This window comes from Lissotriton helveticus, chromosome 1_1 (genome assembly GCF_964261635.1).
Source record: "Lissotriton helveticus chromosome 1_1, aLisHel1.1, whole genome shotgun sequence".
Taxonomy (NCBI): domain Eukaryota; kingdom Metazoa; phylum Chordata; class Amphibia; order Caudata; family Salamandridae; genus Lissotriton; species Lissotriton helveticus.
In genome coordinates this window covers 836586964-836609832 of record NC_136057.1, presented here as the reverse complement: position 1 = coordinate 836609832, position 22869 = coordinate 836586964, and positions in this window count along the sequence as shown.

The window sequence follows — 22869 nt, the reverse complement described above, 5'->3', positions numbered from 1 at the left end:
TCAGATTCCGAAGCCGCGTTCTCACTATCTGTGGCATATCGATGCGCCGTTAAGGCTGCGACTTTCTTTTTCGCAAACTGCGGTCTCTTTGGCGTAGAATCCTCCTGCTTCCATGCGCCTTCTGTCTGGCGGGGCTGGCCACGTCCCTGTTGGCCACCACGTCCCCGTCCGCCTCCTCCTCCACCGGTCTTCTGGGCCGATGAGTCCTGAAAGGAATGAGGAGAGCGTTGATCAGAAACCTGAAATCGATCAGGTGATTTAATCATCGCGCGATCGCGCAAATCATAAACTTTCTCAGCTGGCGCAGGGACTTGTGTTGTAGGATAAGATTCCTGCATTTGCTGCTGTTGCTTCCCCTGTTTCTGTTTCTGAGGCCAATTTTGTTTTTTGGACTTTGGTTGTACATCTGCCGTAGCAGATTGCACTTGTGGTTGTTTCTTCTCCTTAACCGCGAAGTACTTCAAACCCTTACTTGTGCGACCGATAGTTTTATAAGCGGCCACCACAATCTTCGCCAACTGGCGGGGCTTTTCGGCATCGGGTAACGCTGCCAGTGCATTAAAAACCTGGAAGTTCACAGCATCTCCCTTGATGTTGGAGAGTATGAGATCACTTACAATCTCAAAAGAACCACACAGGCGCATACCCAATTCAACCGCTGCCTCAGGACCGTGATCATCCTGAACACGTTTTATGATCGTAGGCAGTACAGCCATAGATGGGGTGCCGAAACACCTCGCATAAACAGCCGCAAAAGTCTTACCCCAGCTTTCACAGTCAACGAGCTCGGGAGTGATATCCTTAGGTAAAGTAATCGTCAACATTCTATGTTTGTCAGCAGGAGAAGAATTGGGAAACACGGCTTCCAGTTGGTCAAATTTCTCGGCCAGCCAAAAAGGAAAATCATCTTTATTATCAGGGCGTTGACCAAAAACCGAATTTACCATAACTGGATTGAGCCGTAAACCACCACGTTCCGTCTGAGCGGCCGTACCCCCCGGGGGACCACCCGGGAAATGACGACCTATGTATTGCACTAGTGCTCGAATCACGGAAATAGATACAACATGTAACCTGCGAATTTCCTGAAGGGTACAAGCGCCGTGATTCGGGTGCGGGGTAAAACCACCCAACGCAGGCCAGTTAGTACCTGGAATCGAGAGTGGACCTAACCTCGCAGCGGACAAAGAGTGGGGGAGGGCGCCATCAAACCAAACTCGATGCTGCCAATGATCAATAGGTATTTCCAGTGCCCTGTACGGTGTATATTCAGCCGGGACAGCCGAGGCGGTTTAGGAGTGGAACAAACCAGAAGTTGCGTCCACAGCCGGAAACGTAACCCAAGAGTAAAACAACTCGTAAGGGAACGCCGGATCTGCACACACCACGAAAATCACAGCCATCCCATCCACCGGGACTTGGTACGTCTGAAGATGGTTGCGCACCGCCACGCGACTATGCTGCGCAATGGCCACCGCCGCCATGACAACACTGGAAACAAGAAAATACAAAGAATACTTTGTAGCACAACTGGGTAGTAATTCAAAGAAACCGTTTAAGAAAGAATCAAGCTTGAATAAGACCTATTTCAAAAAATAGGTAGGTTTCACCGACACCCCGCTTTCCGGAAACGGAGGTGAAGGGGTTAAGGTTAGAACGATATACTACTCGAGTGTAATGATATAAGACCACCGAAACCGTTGGGCGCCATGTCGCAGGGTTTCTGTTCTCACACAGAACTGTGCACAGAGGAGTGGAACCTCGGCGAATTAGGGTGACCCAAAACACACCTTAGTACCCAACTCACCCCTTACCGAGCTAGCTACAGTGTCTCATTGGACATATCAAACTCCCAATGTTTAGACAAACCAGAACATGAACTTACAGTACCTCAGGGTACGTGGAACTCATGAACACTCTTTCGTTATATTATCATTACAAACCAGAACATGGAGTAAAGAAGACACATGTGCATTTGAAATGTTTATTTACTAATGCCGTCTTCTCAGGCGCAGTATCTTAGATAATACAAGTATACTTATTATCAGTAGCAAAATTACCAGCATAGTTACTAAGACATAAAAGGCGAATGGTGACAGCATGTCAACATACTGTAATGAATAAGAGTTAACAACACTTATATCTCACCCTCCCTAACACATATATTATATTATTAGCTAAGAAGGTCTCTTTGGGTTGTTTTAGGGCGGGCCCATACCTTAGTGTCCTAGCATGAAGGAATCACATCAGCATACACCAGCTCTCTCTGCATGTGCACCGCATCAAGTGTGTTCTATGTGCCTCGTGCAAAGCAATATCAATCCCGCCTGAAGCCAGAGTTGGCAAAGGCTGCACTTGTGTTATGACTATGAAGGCGTGAAGATCAGACCTCATAACAATTCCATATCGTGTTGTTCCTGAAACTTCAGCACTCTTCGTGCAGACATAGTTTATTAAGCAAAGCTGATATCAGAGCAATAACATATTATTCTCACATACACCACGGCAAACTACTAGGTTGAAAGCTAAGTCAACAATTAAGTGTTGTGTGCAGAAGTTGCAAGAAAGAAAAATGGCGTTTAAACCTCAAATGTACCTATGCTAACTTAACACGATATAAGGATATACAGGAGCTATATGACAGACCCTCGAGGCGAATTTTGCAGCAGTTGGCTGGACAAGGGCTGCCCAGGAGGTAGGCAGGGGAAGAAGGGCGGCGGCAAAGATTACATTGAGAGCTGGTGGCGGCCGTGAAAGAGGACTGGAGCACACGCATGACTTGAGTGTTAAAGCAGGAAATAGTAAACCGGCTCCTCTAGGTGAAGATACCAGTAGCACGAAGACGAGGGTCGACTCAGGAAGAGCAACATATGCACTAAGAAGCGCAGGTTTGGCTGTAGTAAGCAAGGTGGGGGCGGGAGATTTGCAGAAGCAGCCAGAAATTCCTAAAGAAAAAAAGGGGCAAACTCGAGGCAGATCATTAAAGCGGCACAATGCAGCTTTGAGTAAGAAAGCGAAGCACAAAGCAGTCCCTTCTCCTTCTCTCAACACATATTTCAAAACAATCCCAAAAACGCTAATTTTGCGACCAAACATTGAAAAGGAGGGTTTTGAGCAAGGCCAGATTCTTCCATTGAGCCCCAATAGGTATCAGGTTTTAGGGGAGGATTCAGGAAGCCGAGTCAGGGAGAGGGAGAGGGATAGGAGAATATGGCTGACGGAGGTGAGGTAGACAAGGCTGAAATAAATATATCAGGTAATGAAGATAAGGAGCCTTCTAGGGTGGCTGTAAGTAGTGTGGAGGTTATAGGGGGGACACAGGAGTCCTCAATACAAGAGGATGATTTGCACTCTGGGGAAAATACAGAGACACCTAAGCAAGATAAGGATACCCCAGAAAACACAGACAACACAGATATGCATATAGTCACCCTTTTGAAGAAATTAGATAGAGACATGAAAGAAGGATTTTATGTTGTGAAGGCAAATCAGGCAAGCATTCAGGCTTCATGTAATAATTTAGAGGCCAAGTTTAGTGAACTAAATCAGCGTACAGAGGCTCTGGAGTTAGAGGCGAAGAAACTTCGAGAAGAGGTTGTGATTAATCAAAAGGAAATTGAGGACATTAAATTTCTTGGTAGAGCACAGGATGAAAGGATGGAGCGCCTAGAAAATATGCAGAGGCGCAATAATTTAAAAATCTTGAAATTACCCGAAAATAGTGAGGGCGCAGATATAAAAAGATATGTGGCGCATCTTTTGAGTACAGAGTTAGAGCTAGAAGAAGATGAGGAGACTATTTTTTCCGATATACAGAGGGTACATCGAGATCCTTTCAGGTTGAATTCGAATAGGACTAAACCTAGAAAAATTTTAATTAATTTTTTGACATATAACCTAAAAGAGAATATCTTATCAGTTGCCTTGAAAAAGAAATTCTTAACAGTTAACGGAGTAAAAGTAGAGATTAGATCAGACCTGTCCCCCGTAACGGCAAACAGGCAATGGGAGATGGCAAAACGAATGGAACCCCTAAGGAATTTGGGAGCCACAGTTCAACTTAAATTCCCAGCATTTCTTAAAGTTATGTGGCGAAATAAGATGCACTCCTTCCGTACTGTTGAAGATGTCGATGATTTTATTGAGAGATGCACAGAGATGTCACGCAATGCATCTGCTCTAAACCAGGGAGTGTAATGGTTCCTTTTTGTAACAGGTCAAAGACAATAAATACATAAACTTATTTGAATCTAGAGAAGCACCACCACCTTATGCACTCATAAGGCCAATGGCCATGGATAGACAGGAAGGGTTTTCCAGAGGGAGGGGGGATGGGGGGATGGGGGGGAGGATAGGGGGTGGGAAGTGGGGAGGGAAATTTTTTTTAAAATAATCCTCAGAGGACAAAGGGCCACCAGCAATGTAATGATCAATTGGTTTTTTTAAAGAGAATGACGGGGGCTAATAAAAAAGAATTAAAGATTTTGTCCTGGAATGTGAATGGACTACGAGTGAAAACCAGGAGAAAGATCATTTTCAAATATTTAGAAGACTCATTGGCTCATATAATTATTTTGCAAGAGACTCATTTAAGTGAGGTAGAAAGCAGGGACTTGTTTGGTACACAGAAGTGGATAGCTTACAAGTATTATAAACCTCAGACTATGGTGACTAAAGGGGTTGCAATTTTAGTTAGGGAAGGAGTGGAATTTTCTTTTGGTGCTATGGCGGCAGATCCTGGGGGGAGGTGGCTCATAGTACAAGCTTTGGTGGCTGGGAAAAATCTTGTTTTGGTTGGATATTATGGGCCAAACATTGATGACTTGGTTCCTTTGGATAAATTAGCAGCCGAATTATTAAGTTTTTCTGGCGACATTGTCATGGCAGGAGATTTTAACACGGTCATGGATAAAGATCTGGATCGTTCAGGGAAGAGAGCGCAGAAGAATGTTAAGATGTCTAACAGAGTAAAAACGCTGTTAAAAGAATATGGATTGTGCGATATTTGGCGTATTAAATCGGGCCAGAGGATGGGTTATACATACTATAACCAAAAGTATAGACATAGGTCGAGGATAGACTTTTTTCTGTTAGATCTAAGGATGGTGGAGTTCGTCACGAATATCAATCATGTAGGTGTACACTTATCAGATCACTCAGCCATCCATTTACATCTGACACTTGGCCAAAAAGCGCACAACTCAGTCTGGAGATTGGATCGTACGATACTGTTAGACCAAGAAGCTATAGAGACTATAGAAGGTGAACTGGATGTCTTTCTGACCGCTAACATAGATTCTGCCAAGATAAATGTGATTTGGGACACGTGCAAGGCCTTCTTGAGGGGGAGGCTGGGAGCTTTAGGTGCAAAGAAGAGAAGATTATATTACAGTAGAATATTTGACTTGGAAGAAGAGATTAGACAAAACGAGGCAAAGATTGCGGGAGAAGAAGAGCAGCAGTTAAGAGATCAGGCCATTTCTGATATTCTAAAATTGAAGGCTGAACTAGTTACAGTTCTCGCAGCTAGAAACAAAGAGAAGTGGGATGCTAGTAGTTTGGCACATTTTAGCTATGGAGAAGGATGTGGCAAACTTTTGGCATGGAAAGCAAAGAAAGACCGGGTTCGAAATTTTATTAAGGAAATAAGAGTAGACGGGTCCGAAGGAGATACAGCCATTATAGATAGTGGAGAGATTGCAGAAGCGTTTTTTGAGCATTTTTCCACGGTTTACAAGGAGGAGTTAGTACCAGACCCACAAGAGATAACAGCATGGGCACAGCTAATAAGTCCACTCCCAATCCAATATAAACAGATTTTGAATTCAGAAATTTCACTGACGGAGGTGGAAAAAGCCATAAAGAAGGGTAAGAGGGGTAAGGCCCCGGGGCCAGATGGCCTTCCTCTGGAGGTCTATAAAACCCTGATTAGTTCAATTGCTCCTTTTCTACATCGAGTCTTTAACAATATTTTCAGAGGAGACATAGCGATGCCGGAGTCATGGAATGAGGCGGTAATAGTCTTGATCCCAAAACCCGGCAAATCACCTAAACACGTAGATGCATACAGGCCAATATCATTATTAAATAATGACTATAAATTGTTTACTAAAATTATGGCTGATAGATTAAGTCTAGTCATTTCACACCTAGTCCAGGACGACCAAAAGGGATTTATGAAGGGTAGATATTTAAAAGAACTCACCTTCTCAGTGGTTGGCGCAATAGACATGGCGACAGTTTTTAATCTTCCTCTTGCCCTTATTGCTCTCGATGCCGCCAAGGCATTTGACCGTGTGAATTGGCTTTATCTGAAGAAACTTATTCAACATCTAGGATTAGGTCCAAACTATACTAACACACTGCTATCACTGTACAGCGCCCCTACTTCTAAGGTGCTGGTAAACGGCATTTTGACACCCTCCTTTAAAGTAATGAGGGGTACACGCCAGGGATGCCCGATTTCTCCTTTATTATTTAATTTATATATAGAGCCGCTTGCGAGTAGGATCAGAGCTATGGATACAATAGCCCCCTTTAGAGCAGGCGAATGGAACAAGAAGATTGGTCTTTATGCGGACGACATTATTATTTTTACTTCAAATTTGAAAGAATCAATGGGAAATATTTTTAAGCTTACTAAAGAATTTGGCAAAGTTTCAGGGTATGAAATTAATGAGAGCAAAACAGAACTAATGGCATGGAACTTGGACACTAAAGACATTAAATGCAAGAAGGAGATGAGATATTTAGGAGTGATAATAACGCAGAACATAGCAGAATTAACAAAAATTAATTTCTCTAGGGTGAAGAAAGAAATAGGGGTGATATTGCGAAGTTGGAGTTATCTACCTCTCACTCTGTTCGGTCGCACCAACCTGATTAAAATGGTGATTTTACCAAAACTTACTTTTCTGTTTGAAACAATTCCCTGGGACTTTGACAAGAAGGGGCTTAAGAGATTACAAAGCGAAATTTGCTCTTTTATTTGGGCCTCGAAAGGATCTCGCTTATCCTGGAAGAAAATTAGAAGAAGATGGGACAAGAGTGGGTTATCAGCCCCAGATTTTTTGTTATATGACTGGGCCTTTCGTTTAAAAAATTTGAGAGAGTTTATGGGAGTACCGAAGGATACAACTATCGGGCGTATTTTCTTGGCTATGTTAGGTTTGAGCAACTATGATGAAGACGGATTTATGTATAAATTTTCTGACCCAAAATTCTTCAAAAAGGTGAAATTAAAAACTCTACGGGAAACAGCAGAGCTCTGGTATAAAATCAGAAAACTAGCAAAGCTGAGCTATTTTGGATGTAGGTCGTCTATTTGGGACACACCAGGATCACCGTCGTGGGCTGAGGATGCATTGGCTGTCCCATTGAGAACGGCAGGATTAAAAACTTGGGGAGACCTATTTCCAGAGGGAATATTGATTGGATGGATAGAAGGGGCACAGGTGTGGGGCAAAGGGTTATCTAAGTTCAAATACTTGCAGATGCAAAGCTGGGCAAATAAGTCGGATACTGTTATCGGTCTCCAAAATTACTTTGAAGACAAAATATTTTCTTCACAACTATTCAAGAAGGAAGTTGCGATGCGGTATTGGAAAATGGTGGAGATGGAAGATGGCCCGTTCATACTGCCGGAACTGTTGTGGAGAGAATGCTTGCCGGACATCGCTACAGAAAATCAATGGCAAGTAATGATGACTATTCTTTATAAAACAGTAAAATCTGCAAATTTAAGGCGAAATGTTCTGTTTACCATCCATAGAGCCTATTGGACCCCCCGCAGATTATCGAAATTTAAAGCTGGAGGACGGATTGAGTGCCCAAAATGCGGAAAAATAAATGTGGACGACCTGCATATGTTTGTGGAATGCTTAAACATCAGGGAATTTTGGGAGGCGGTAAGCAACTGTCTATCACAATCAATTGACTGCATGATAGAGGTAAGCCCTGAACTAATCATTACCGGGAGATACGATTTACATGATAACAGAATGAATGATAAAGTAAAGTTAGTATTTTATGGGGTTCTGCTAGCTCGTAGGCAAATTTGCAAAGTATGGGTAGAAGCTACGACACCGACACTTATGGATTGGTTAAAAAGCATGAGATACTTTGCGACATTAGACTCCAAAGGTCGGAAGAATAGGAAACATAGATTTTAGTTAATTTTTATGCAACATTTTGGGTAATAAGTGGGTCTTCGCCTTGGTATATTGTAAGAGATTAGGACATAAATGAAAAATCCTATGATTAAGGCCTTGGCCTATCTTGCAGGCATGTGAAATAGGTCCGTCCTTCGTGAAGGCGGAGTAGTGGCCTCCGGCGTGGCTGGGCCGTCATCCACATAGGGTGGCACAGAGGGTGGTGGCCAGGTCCGGGCCGGAGAGCCGCACACACTTGAATTCATAGCCAGCATATGAGATAAAAGCCCAGGGCGGAAACTATCGAACATGGGTGGCGTAAAGGCTAATGAGGATTAAAAAAAAAAAAAGACTGGCGCTGCAATGTCTGACATGAGAAAATCTCTCCATCTGGCGCAGGTATATCGACGATATCCTGATACTATGGAAGGGGGACACAGACACATGTCAAGCATTCTACCAATGGATTAATGCGCAGAACCCCTTCCTCAGGTACCATCTCAGACACCAACAATCCCTTCTTGGACCTCAGGATCTGGCTCTCTGACAGTGGGTTGAGCATGAACTTACACAGAAAAGAGACAGACAGGAATAGTCTTCTTCTTTATAACAGACACCACCCCAAATCCTTGAGGGACAACCTACCCTTCGGGCAGTTTCTCCGAATTCGGAGGAATTGTTCAACCATGGTTGATTTAAAAAAAGAAGCGAAACTACTTCAACACAAGCTTCTTGATAGGGGTTACCCTCACAGACAAATTAACAACTCATACAAAAGGGCGATGAAAAATCCCAGAGAGACTCTCCTTGAAACAAGAACCAAGGAACAGTCTGAGATGGATGTATGACGTTACAACGCATACTTTTACCACGCCTACCATTACCACGCAATTTTTACAACGCAGGATCCATTACAACGAATACCATTACCACGCATGTATTTACAACGCAGATACCTTTACAACGCATACAATTACAACGTAAGTATTGGTAAGTATATAATATTTTTTTAAATGTGATTTAATTAAAATTAATATAATGTAATTTAATTTAATTTAAATAATTTAATTTAATTTAATTTAATGTAATTTAATTTAATTAATTTAATTTAATTTAATTTAATATTTTTTAAAATGTAATTTAATTAAAATTAATATAATGTAATTTAATTTAATTTAATTAATTTAATTTATACCCTGTACCTTTTTACCCAAAACTGACCCTGAACCCAAAAAATACCCCTTTACCCAAAAACCCAAAACTGACCCTGAACCCTAAAAATACCCCTTTACCGAAAAACTCAAAACTGACCCTAAACCCTAAAAATACCCCTTTACCCAAAAACCCAAAACTGACCCTGAACCCTAAAAATACCCCTTTACCCAAAAACCCAAAACTGACCCTAAACCCTAAAAATACCCCTTTAACCAAAAACTGAAAACTGACCCTAAACCCTTAAAATACCCCTTTACCCAAAAACTGAAAACTGACCCTGAACCCTAAAAATACCCCTTTACCCAAAAACTGAAAACTGACCTGAACCCTAAAAATACCCCTTTACCCAAAAACTGAAAACTGACCCTGAACCCTAAAAATACCCCTTTACCCAAAAACTGAAAACTGACCCTGAACCCTAAAAATACCCCTTTACCCAAAAACTGAAAACTGACCCTGAACCCTAAAAATACCCCTTTACCCAAAAACTGAAAACTGACCCTGAACCCTTAAAAATACCTCTTTACCCAAAAACCCAAAACTGACCCTGAACCCTAAAAATACCCCTTTACCCAAAAACCCAAAACTGACCCTGAACCCTAAAAATACCCCTTTACCCAAAAACGCAAACTTATAATATTTTTAATAAAATAATATACTTACCAATACTTACGTTGTAATGGTATGCGTTGTAAAGGTACCTGCGTTGTAAATACATGCGTGGTAATGGTATGCGTTGTAATGGATCCTGCGTTGTAAAAAATGCGTGGTAATGGTAGGTCGTTGTAAAAGTTGCGTGGTAAAGGTTGTATACCGTCTGAGATCATCACCTCTGTGACATCCTTCACTAGAAACTCCACATACATTAAGAAGACCATAATCAAACATTGGGACATCATCAACTCGGGTGACCTTTCACTTCCCCGCCCCAAGTTTGCTTTCAATCGTTCAGCTAATCTTAAAGATCAGCTGATACACACCAGACCTAGGAATAAGGAAGCGGTCACTCAGAGAACCCTCTGGAATCTGCCCCCAGTGACAGGTCACTTTCCCTGTGGCGGGTGCGCCATCTGCAATCAAACTAGCCCTAGCAAGAAGCTAAAACTCACTGAGACCTTCACGTGGAAACAGAAGCGACACACAAATTGTAACACCCCTAGGTGCATCTACCTCCTTACCTGCCGCTGTGGAAAGAGATATGTAGGCATGACCATGAGACAGGTCAAGCTGCGTATCACTGAGCATAGGAGCAACATCTGATGCCACAAAACACACACAAGACTTTACAGCCTCTACATGGAAATGAATCACCCAGCGGACAGCCTTCGGTGGACAATTCTGGAAGCACAGCAGCAGATTACTCATCAGGCTCTCTTCAGGAAAGAGCAGAGGTGGGTCCACCGTCTAGGTACTGATTCCAATGGCCTTAATGACTCCATTCCTTGGGGGAGGAGGCCAACTCTTCCCAGCCTGGGAGGCAAGATGGCCGCGGGCGGGTTGTGGTGAGCAGTCGCACCAAAACCTCTCTCCCATCCGGACGCTATAACATGGAATAGCTGGGCGCTATAATGATAGTGCGAGACCCTCCGGATGGAATTTGCCGGTGAATTTGCTTTTATGAGAGCCGGGTTCAGTACTGAGGAGTGCATGGTACCCGATCCTGGTTTGGTTCCTGGTCAGTCGATTACTAGTCAGTTTAGAAGTGAACTGCTGACTGAATTTGGCAGGCTTACACAGAACTTGAGAGCTCTCGCGGGCAGTCTGCTGAAGCAAATTAAGTACATATCAGTACTTGGACTCAAGGATCTAAACGATTCGTGGCGCGCAAAAATGTCAATAAGATCCCTGAAGGCTGACAAGATGAAGTCTAGAGAAGGGGTGGAAATCGATAAATCAATCCCTATTGCACCGGAGACACCCGTTACACTGAAGGCACAAATGCCGGCGAAGAAACCGGGTGCTATTAAGAAAACGACGGCGCCCCCTACAAAAAAGAGACCGGATCAAAAAGGAAAACCACTGGGCGGAGAGGAGAGCGCCACGGTAAAAGGGCGCACCAAAGGAGTGGAAAAGCCAGCGATTCTTAAGAAGAACAAAGGAACCCCCCTTAGGCAGCCCACCTTACCGGAATCATTTACTCGTCCGGTTTGTGCGGAGACAGCGGCCTTGGCAGCAGGACCCCCCGGTGATGCAGAATCGGACCCGGGAGCTAGTCAGAGGAGCGTCCTCGTGGACGCAGCGGCAGCAGCAGCGACGGGAGCTGGAGACGTTACAGGCGCTGTGACAGACGCCGAGCCGGCTGTTGCTAAGCAACTGCTTTCTGAGAGCCTCGAACAGAACGCTGACAGGAGCATAGAAGAGAAGGCTCATGAGAATGTGGGACAGAGGGTTGTCAGAACTGCCGAGCAGAAAGGGGTGGAGGAAACTCTGCAGAGGACGATTACTCTGGACAAGGAAAGTGGTAAGGGGGAGCCAAGGGGGCAAGAAAATGCAGATATGTTGCAGGCAATCATGCAGGTGGAAGCAGAACTATTGACTAATTCCTCTAACCCCACATGGGGAAGTTCGATAAGCCTAGTATCAGAAAAAGCAGAAGCTGGACACCCCAGGGAAAAAGAAGATGTAGGCTCTCTGGAGGGGGAGCATTTCTACTCAGTAAACGAGGATTCCGATGTTATACAACAAGAGGGAGAGACAACAGATGAAGAGGAGGAAGAAGAGGCAGAGAATGAGGAGGATGAAGACGAAGATGAAGAAGGTTTATTATCAGCATCTACCTCCTCAGGAACTGACCTAGGCAAAGACACTACACAAAGAAGGAAGCAGATAAGGCGCTGCAGGTATGAAAAATCACCCACAAGAGGTGCTGAGAGGAAACTGGACTGGGACTATTCGGCAACATCGCAGACATATCAGGAGGAGCACGAAATAAATCCAAGGCAAGACGATGCATTAGGAATGGTATTTAACATGTTGAAACAAATACAATCTGAAGCGAGATCTACAAGTCGTAAAACAAGACAAGACTTTAAGAAGATTCAAATGACGCTCCGGAAAACAAATGACTCCATTCCTTGGGGTTGTCTGACTAGGGCCTAAATCCCGCTGTCCCATGTTAACCACACTGCCATATATCTACCTTACTCCTTAGTCTCATCATGGAGGGTTATGCAGTCCTGTGATACCATACTGGAGGTCACTTTTAGGGGGGTTGGATAACCACTATGCCCTCGAATACTGCCCCACTGGCCTTCTACATCCCTGACTATTTGCGGTCCCAATAGTCTTTGCCTGAGACAATTTATAAAACCATTATTGGGCACATAACACACATGGGAATCGTTGCCCCATATCATTAACATCCTTCCACGCCCATTCTATGAGTGAGTTGTGACATAGCGCAACCAGGCGGGTTGCAGTGATCAGCATTCACACACACTACAACATGGCTGCCACTGTGACAAGGGGCATCCACGGGCCTTACTTAGGAGCGACGCCCCCTTGGGCCACGCCCCGACATTGACGTAACCCCCATTGACCCTGCCCCCCACGTGACACGGGGTCACGAGCGTCCCGGTACAACGAGCTAAAAAGTAACGTTCCAGTGTGCCACAGTGCCCCGGCTTCTCTCTGACCCCAACGTATGGGTAGGTGATTCCTCATGTTCCGTACTTCGGACAAGTAAGAGGCCCCTCCAGGGCCGATCCAATTAAATTACCTTCTTTGCCGCCAGCCCGCAGCCTCCCAGTATTGAGGTGACGCTGTGGTTGCCTCGTGGGTGCGGGATACTTTATCTCCTTGATACCGCATGGACCAGGGAGCAATTGTCTACTGTGTTGTGCTGTGGGTATGCGTCTTCTACGGTGGTCCGTCGTCTCCTCTTCGTTGACCCTCTGGGTTGATGGGGGTGTGAGGTGCGGGGCCTCCAAGGTGGTGCGCTGCTTTCTGCCCACAAGGTCTACCAACGGTCCCCGCTGTCTCACCGTGAGCGGCTTGTGAGAGTGGTATGTCCGCCTTTCTGGCTTCCGCGGTGTACCCCCGGTGTGTGGGTCTGTTTACGACTATGCTTAGGGGGGCCTGTAGGAAGGTGGATATCTGACTATGGTTACCCCCAAACTTTTTGCCTGGTGTTTAGCTGGTTTTTGACGTTAGTTAGCCTGGGATCCTGCTATCCAGGGCCCCAGGCTAATTGCTCTCTCCTTAAAATGGACTCCATGTACCTTAGGTACATACACAATTGGAATTGGCACACCTTATTGGCCCCTGTAACAGTGTACCCAGGTACCCAGGGCATAGGTGCTTCCAAGGCCTACCAGGGGCTGCAGCATGTATTGTGCCACCCCTGGCCTGGCCTCCATATTTGACACAACTGGCTGATCACTCAGCTGGGGTAAGTCGGTGTAACCACCCCTTACTTGTAAATGTAAATGTACAGGAATTTATATAGCGCAAATCACCAAGCGGTTTCTAAGCGCTTGCTTAGGGAACCCGTCCTGGTATTCCCCTGTGAGATAACCCCGGCAGGGTATCCGCAAGGTGAAAGCCAGGCATCCCGCCGCGAGGGGCCGTTGTGGAGATTAAGCAAGCTATTGCCCAGAGTCGCAGAGTGTGAACCCATGAATCGAGTAGGCACCGGAGCGAGAATTGTCGAGTCCATGGACATTTTAGGACTCAAGACCCCGCCGAGCCGGGAATTGAACCCTGGTCCCGGGCTGACCTCTGCTTCCAGGTCTGCCTCCTCTAACCAGTGAGCCACACTTCTCCAGTGTAGTATGCCTATACCTAACCTAAAATGGACACATATGTTCCTATCAGCCACTCCTATGGAAGGCCTCATCAATCCTGGAGGCAGAGTGCTTGGACATATGTGAGATGGTGCTCTGGCATGAGCTGAGCCTGTCTGCAGCTTTCGGAACCATGTCCTTTAGCTGTTCCATGATATTGCCACACCATATACTCTTAAGTGCATTATAATCCTCGCGGTTAAATGCTATCTTAGGTTTGGCTTTATCAAAACATGTCGAGTAAGGTGTCATACGAATTGGAATACTACCCCCTCGCCAGTTCTGGCGACGGGGGTAGCATTCCACCCTTCTAGAGGGACACGACATGTACCTAGCCTGAACCCCGGTTAAAGTTAAACAGAGCCTTAGCATCACAAAATGGATGCTGCCACCACAGACACAAGTCTGACCTCCTGCTGCTGGGAGTCCTTCCAGCGAGGGCAGCTTTGACAAAGGGTTTCCTGCCTGGGGAGGTGCTAGCACCACCCCAGACAGGATTTTGTGTATTAGGTAGGACAGGGCTGAATAGAATCAGACATGCCTGGGGCACACAAGGTGTCCCTGTGCATAGGCCAGTTCAAACCGGTGCTGGGGCTTTCCAGCCCCAGTCCTGGCGCGAAACTGGACAAAGGAAAGGGGGTGTAACCACCCCCCTTCCTGGTTCCACCCAGAGGAGGGACCTAGTAGGTGATCCGGCCCCCCAGATTCGAATAAGAGTGGGAGCTGTGTCCTGAGACTTCAGATCATCCTGAATCAACTTGAAATAAAGAAGAAGACTGGACTTCGACATTCTGCTGCACAGAAGACGGAAGAGAATCTCCCTTGTGGCCAAGGAGTGACCACCCTGTGAACACAGGCACCAACCAGCAACTCGACGTCTGCTTTGCCGCCGCCTCCCGCCGGAGCCCCAGCCCAGAGCCTGGCAAGACCCAGACTCCCAGACTTCCCACAGTCCGATCCACAGTCCCTGCAAAGAAGGGACCCGTGGAGGCATCGAGAGACGTGGGACCGGACCTCTTGGAAGACCCCGAGACGCTGACTGTGCAGCATCAGAGGTACCCTCGACGCTGTGCTTTGGGGTTTGAGAAGCCCCAACCTCGAGCAGCCGTTGCACCGAAGATCAGCCGCCCAGCATCTCCACGATCTGCGTGGGGCCCTTTTGCATTGTGCCACTCGACGCGCCTTTCCGTCCACTTGCCACGTGGCTAGTGGCCATCTTGGCGACGAAACCTACAACTTTTACTGCGGGTCTGGTTGCTCCAGACTTGCCCCTGCTCCTGTAAAAAGGAGCCCCTGCTCTGACCTTGCTGGTCCGAGTAACAAGCCTTTTTCGATTCCTGCGTGGCTTGCATTAGCCAAGGCCTGTTTGCTTCAATCAAGTTGCCGACACTGCCAACCACGAGAAGCCTGCGTGGGACAGCTCGTGACCGACTCCTGGACGTCTTCGACCCCTCGTGTCTACGTGGCTGCAGAGAGAAGCTACACCTTGACGCCTGTTTGCACCCGACATCGCCTGGTTCCACTCTGGTTCCACGGTAGTCACTGGCTAGTGACTTTGAACACTGTCCCCTCTGCTTTCAGGTCTTCACCTCTTCAGATCCACCCTTGGATCCACCGGAACTCTTCACATCGAGCCGCCTGCAGCATCTTCAGCTCCAAGCACCATCGACCTGCGTGACGAAACCCGACACTAGTTCGACCCTATGCACCCGCTTCCTGTGGGTGAGGTAACTCAGCTCCGCCAGGGTTCCGACACTGGTACACACCTCTAGTGTCTGTGTCTGAAGTTTCATCCTTCTAGGTCACTCGGAAGGTTCCTTTCTAACTAACTTTGTACTTTTTACGCACCATAGACATTGCATTGGTAAAGCGTGCACTTTCCACACTGCACCCGAGTCCCGCGGGCCTATCCTGACTTCTTCACTGCTAGTCCCGAACAGCTCCAGCGATTCCCCAGGCCCTAGGCCTCTTCACTTTCCCCATAGTGGTTCTTATACCACTATTTTAGTATATGGTTTAGGTGGCCCCTAGGGCTCATCCAAAATTGTGCAACTTTTGTGTATTTAAACTGTGTTTTGTTTTAACGCATTTGCTTCTGTGCTCATAAAGAGTATCAGGGTTATTTGTAGAAATAAATCTATATATATTTTCAATATATATCTGTGTGGTGTCCTTTCATTTGGTATTCAAGGGATTGTGTATGGTAAAACAGCTTGCTTCACATGCCTTTACAGAGTTTAGCCTAAGACTGCTTAGTCCATTCTACCCCTAGGATAGCTTGTCTATAAGGTTGACTTTACAACCTGCACCATAAGGGTTGCTTGGCATGGTACAAGGTGATCACTAGAACTAGTGAGCATCATATACCAGGCCAACTTCTCACATTGGTGAGCAGCGGATTGGGATTTGAGCTTGCTGTTGTTTTACCATTACAATCTTTGAAAATATCATTTGAAAGATCATACAGGTACCTGATAGGTACACTAAAACAAGACTAGATATACTTAAGTTCTACTGAACTTAGTTGTTGTAGGGGATAGGGAGTAGCACACCCTGACTACAACTACTAGATAGGTTTTGTAGGAAAACACCAGTGTAGGTAGATTGCAACACATACACCACACTAGAGCAATGTCTGGAGCAGAGGGATCCACTGGACCCATCTCTGTTGAGAGTGACCCTCCAAGGGCACCATCCAAATTTGCTACTTTTCCATTTAAGGAACTGAGGCAACTGTGTTCCATGAGAGGAATCAAAACAGGTCCTTCTCCTACATCAGGACACCTCAGAGAGCTGTTAGACCAGTCTGAAGCTCTAAGGAACTCCAAACCAGGCCCCTCAGGGACTGGAGATGGAGGATCTCCCACTGAAGATGATAACCCTGATGCCCCTGCCCCTGTCGTCCAGATAGATGAGGAAAACCAGACCACTGGGAATACTCAGCCTGAGGAAGAAGAAGAGGGGGAGGAGGTAGACGAAAGTGAGTCTGATGATGATAGAGATAGCCAGGTGTTAGTCAGCAGGCTTAACCAGGCTAACCTAAGCTTATTTGGGACTGAAGGTGGGTCCAACCCATTCAGACCCCCAAATGGACTTAACAAGGAGCATAGGAGGAGGAGGAATCACTCAGGTGAGTCCAATACTTCCCATGTTTCTAAAGGTTCTCATGGCAACTCCAGAAGGGAGTTGACTAGCCCTCAGAGAAGGGAACATGAGGCCAAAATGAGAGAGGCTGAACTTAGGATTCAGAGGCAAGAGTTAGAAGTTGCCCTGGCCAAAGAGAAACTTGCTAGAGCAAGGCAGCCTAGAGAGAGTGGATTAGAATCCACTGGTGGCAGCACTATCCCTAAGGATAAAGACAGGTCCTATGACAATAGAAACCTGAGTAAGATTGTGCCCCCCTACAAAGTTGGGGATGATATCCACAAATGGATGACTGCACTTGAGAGAGCTTGCAAAGTACAGCAGGTCCCTCAGGAGCAGTGGGCAGCAATCTTGTGGCTCTCCTTTGAAGGTAGAGGCAGAGACAGACTCCTCACAGTTAGTGATGGGGATTCTAGAAACTACCTGGTCCTGAAGAGTGCTCTGATTGATGGGTTAGGCTTAACCACTGAACAGTACAGGTTAATGTTCAGAGACACCCAGAAGACACAGACTCAGGACTGGTCTGAATTTGTTGAATGTGCCACTAAGGCTCTGGAGGGCTGGTTGCTGGGAAGTAAGGTTACTGACTATACAGGATTGTATAATTTAATTATGAGAGAGCAAATCTTAAGTAATTGTCAAAATCAGCTTCTACATCAGCACCTGGTTGACTCTGATCTGACCTCCCCACAAGAATTGGGTAGGAGGGCAGACAAATGGGTCAGAACCAGGATCAGGCCTAAGAACCAGGGTGGTGACCAAAAGAAAGAGACTACCAAGCCTCAAGAGAAGGGTGGGGATAAAAGTAAGGAAAAGACTTCCCCAGGGCCCCAAAACTCCAAGGATGGGGGTGGGTCCCAAGACACTTCTTCAACCCAGAAAAAGCCTTATTGTCATGTCTGTAAACAGGTTGGGCATTACAAAACAGCCAGCTGTTGTCCCAAGAATGGCAATAAAGAGAATATACCTCCAAAGCCAGCTCCAACACCTCCTGTTACTGTCAGCAGTAATCCCCCAGGAAGTGGGAGCACACCCAGGAATCTGGGTGGGTTTACTTTTGGAGGACAGGTGGATTCTGGCCTAACCAGGTCCCCTACCTCAGATACTCTTGTCTATGAGACTGGCATGGGGTTTGCCAATTTCACTGCTTGCCCAAACACTTTGAGCAAGTATAGACAGGAGCCCCTCATCAATGGCTTGAAAGTTGAGGCCTTTAGAGACACAGGGGCTAGCATCACCATGTTGGCTGAATGTCTAGTCCCCTCAAGGCAACTTTTACCTGATGCCACATATCAGGTGACAAACATTGATGGAATAGAAACCAATCACCCCATGTCAGTAGTAAATCTTAGCTGGGGAGGTGTCACTGGCCCAAAGAGAGTGGCAGTGTCATCAAACTTGCCTGTAGATTGTCTACTGGGGAATGATTTAGAAATCTCAGCCTGGGCTGAGGTGGAACAAGAAACCCATTCTAGAATGGTAAATCTCCATGGAAAGGTTAGTGGGGCTGTGATGGCTACAGCTCCAATACAAGATGTCCTTCCTGAAAAGGTTGGTAGGGCTGAGCAAACCTCAGCCCCATCTTTAGCTAACTTCCCTCCTGAAAAGATTAGCAGGGCTGTGATGGTAACAGCCCATACCCAAACTGAGTCTCCTCCTGAAAAGGTTGGTGGGGCTGTGATGGCCACAGCCCAGACTCAAACTGATACATGTGTTGTGAAGCCTGAAAAGATGGATCACTCCACACAAACAGAGAGCATTGGGGAGGAAGAGAAATCTCCCTCCCACCAGACTTTAGGAAAGGATCAGCCTCCTCAGGGAACTGATCTTACCCCTGATGAAGGAACTGTCCCAGAGGTTGTTAGGCCGGCCTGACAGAGCCTCTGATGACAGTGGACCCTTCTCAGGTGGGACCCAGTCTGGAGCAGGTATCCTGCCCCTCTCTACCTTGCCTTACTCAGCCCAGGGCTGCAGAGGACAAGAAGGACAGTGCGCCCCAAAGGGCCCCCTGTCAAATAAAGCACCCCCATCAACAGATTAGTAGCCCTAGTGGGGTGAAAACTTTAAAAACTCCTGAGGGAGCCCCCTTAAAAGTAGTTAGGGACCTCCCACAGATGGATTCTGTTGGGCACAGCCAAACCTGGGGCCCCAAGGCCCCAAACCTGACCTGTCCCTCCAGTAAGCCAACAAGAGGGACCCAGCCTCCAGCTTTAGGTAGCCAGAGGTTGACCCTGAGAGCACAGTGCAACTCAGTCAAAGAAAGAAAGGCACACATGGTGGAGAGTGATTGGAGGAAGCTGAGTCCTACAGAGGGATCTCACTTCAGTACTCCATCCCAACACCAGCCTTTAACTTTGCAAAGACACACCACAGGTAGAGATTCCCTATGGTGGAGACCCTCAGATACCCTTAGGGTGAGGGATTGCTTAGTGGACCATGAGACAGGGGGTAACCAAGCCAGAGCTGGTACTTCCTTATATGGCTACTTGGGCAATATAGGCTTACCTGGTCAAGGATAGCCTTATCTCCTTTCGTTTGGGGGGGGTTATGTAGGAAGGTGGATATCTGACTATGGTTACCCCCAAACTTTTTGCCTGGTGTTTAGCTGGTTTTTGACTTTAGTTGGCCTGGGATCCTGCTATCCAGGGCCCCAGGCTAATTGCTCTCTCCTTAAAATGGACTCCATGTACCTTAGGTACATACACAATTGGAATTGGCACACCTTATTGGCCCCTGTAACAGTGTACCCAGGTACCCAGGGCATAGGTGCTTCCAAGGCCTACCAGGGGCTGCAGCATGTATTGTGCCACCCCTGGCCTGGCCTCCATATTTGACACAACTGGCTGATCACTCAGCTGGGGTAAGTCGGTGTAACCACCCCTTACTTAGGTGTAGTATGCCTATACCTAACCTAAAATGGACACATATGTTCCTATCAGCCACTCCTATGGAAGGCCTCATCAATCCTGGAGGCAGAGTGCTTGGAAATATGTGAGATGGTGCTCTGGCATGAGCTGAGCCTGTCTGCAGCTTTCGGAACCATGTCCTTTAGCTGTTCCATGATATTGCCATACCATATACTCTTAAGTGCATTATAATCCTCGCGGTTAAATGCTATCTTAGGTTTGGCTTTATCAAAACATGTCGAGTAAGGTGTCATACGAATTGGAATACTACCCCCTCGCCAGTTCTGGCGACGGGGGTAGCATTCCACCCTTCTAGAGGGACACGACATGTACTTAGCCTGAACCCCGGTTAAAGTTAAACAGAGCCTTAGCATCACAAAATGGATGCTGCCACCACAGACACAAGTCTGACCTCCTGCTGCTGGGAGTCCTTCCAGCGAGGGCAGCTTGGACAAAGGGTTTCCTGCCTGGGGAGGTGCTAGCACCACCCCAGACAGGATTTTGTGTATTGGGTAGGACAGGGCTGAATAGAATCAGACATGACTGGGGCACACAAGGTGTCCCTGTGCATAGGCCAGTTCAAACCGGTGCTGGGGCTTTCCAGCCCCAGTCCTGGCGCGAAACTGGACAAAGGAAAGGGGGTGTAACCACCCCCCTTCCTGGTTCCACCCAGAGGAGGGACCTAGTAGGTGATCCGGCCCCCCAGATTCGAATAAGAGTGGGAGCTGTGTCCTGAGACTTCAGATCATCCTGAATCAACTTGAAATAAAGAAGAAGACTGGACTTCGACATTCTGCTGCACAGAAGATGGAAGAGAATCTCCCTTGTGGCCAAGGAGTGACCACCCTGTGAACACAGGCACCAACCAGCAACTCGACGTCTGCTTTGCCGCTGCCTCCCACCGGAGCCCGAGCCCAGAGCCTGACAAGACCCAGACTCCCAGACTTTCCACAGTCCGATCCACAGTCTCTGCAAAGAAGGGACCCGTGGAGGCATCGAGAGACGTGGGACCGGACCTCTTGGAAGACCCCCGAGACGCTGACTGTGCAGCATCAGAGGTACCCTCGACGCTGTGCTTTGGGGTTTGAGAAGCCCCAACCTCGAGCAGCCCTTGCACCGAAGATCAGCCCCCCAGCATCTCCACGATCTGCGTGGGGCCCTTTTGCATTGTGCCACTTGATGCGCCTTTCCGTCCACTTGCCACGCGGCTAGTGGCCATCTTGGCGACGAAACCTACAACTTTCACTGCGGGTCTGGTTGCTCCAGAATTGCCCCTGCTCCTGTAAAAAGGAGCCCCTGCTCTGACCTTGCTGGTCCGAGTAACAAGCCTTTTTCGATTCCTGCGTGGCTTGCATTAGCCAAGGCCTGTTTGCTTCAATCAAGTTGTCGACACCGCCAACAGCGAGAAACCTGCGTGGGACAGCTCATGACCGACTCCTGGACGTCTTCGACCCCTCGTGTTCACGTGGCTGCAGAGAGAAGCTACACCTCGACGCCTGTTTGCACCCGACATCGCCTGGTTCCACTCTGGTTCCACGGTAGTCACTGGCTAGTGACTTTGAACACTGTCCCCTCTGCTTTCAGGTCTTCACCTCTTCAGATCCACCCTTGGATCCACCGGAACTCTTCACATCGAGCCGCCTGCAGCATCTTCAGCTCCAAGCACCATCGACCTGCGTGACGAAACCCGACACTACTTCGACCCTATGCACCCGCTTCCTGTGGGTGAGGTACCTCAGCTCCGCCGGGGTTCCCACACTGGTACACACCTCTAGTGTCTGTGTCTGAAGTTTCATCCTTCTAGGTCACTCGGAAGGTTCCTTTCTAACTAACTTTGTACTTTTTACGCACCATAGACATTGCATTGGTAAAGCGTGCACTTTCCGCACTGCACCCGAGTCCCGCGGGCCTATCCCGACTTCTTCACTGCTAGTCCCGAACAGCTCCAGCGATTCCCCAGGCCCTAGGCCTCTTCACTTTCCCCATAGTGGTTCTTATACCACTATTTTAGTATATGGTTTAGGTGGCCCCTAGGGCTCATCCAAAATTGTGCAACTTTTGTGTATTTAAACTGTGTTTTGTTTTAACGCATTTGCTTCTGTGCTCATAAAGAGTATCAGGGTTATTTTTAGAAATAAATTTATATATATTTTCAATATATATCTGTGTGGTGTCCTTTCATTTGGTATTCAAGGGATTGTGTATGGTAAAACAGCTTGCTTCACATGCCTTTACAGAGTTTAGCCTAAGACTGCTTAGTCCATTCTACCCCTAGGATAGCTTGTCTATAAGGTTGACTTTACAACCTGCACCATAAGGGTTGCTTGGCATGGTACAAGGTGATCACTAGAACTAGTGAGCATCATATACCAGGCCAACTTCTCACAGGGCCCATTACCTTTTCCCTGACGATGTCTCCCCTTTCCCTCCAAGGTAACAACCACTCTGGTGCCATGCTTTACAGAGAAGACCGGAGACGCCCATGTCGGTCTTAGTAGGGTGAGACATCCGAACAATGTGTGACACTTTTTATTGTTCACAATTGAGTCATTGTATTATTCACAATTGAGGCATAGTAATCCATAGTCTCACTGATTGCCACTGCTTATGTCTCCCTTTTATTAGATTGTTTAATACAACCACTGTGTACTTTGAACCTCATGGTAAAGG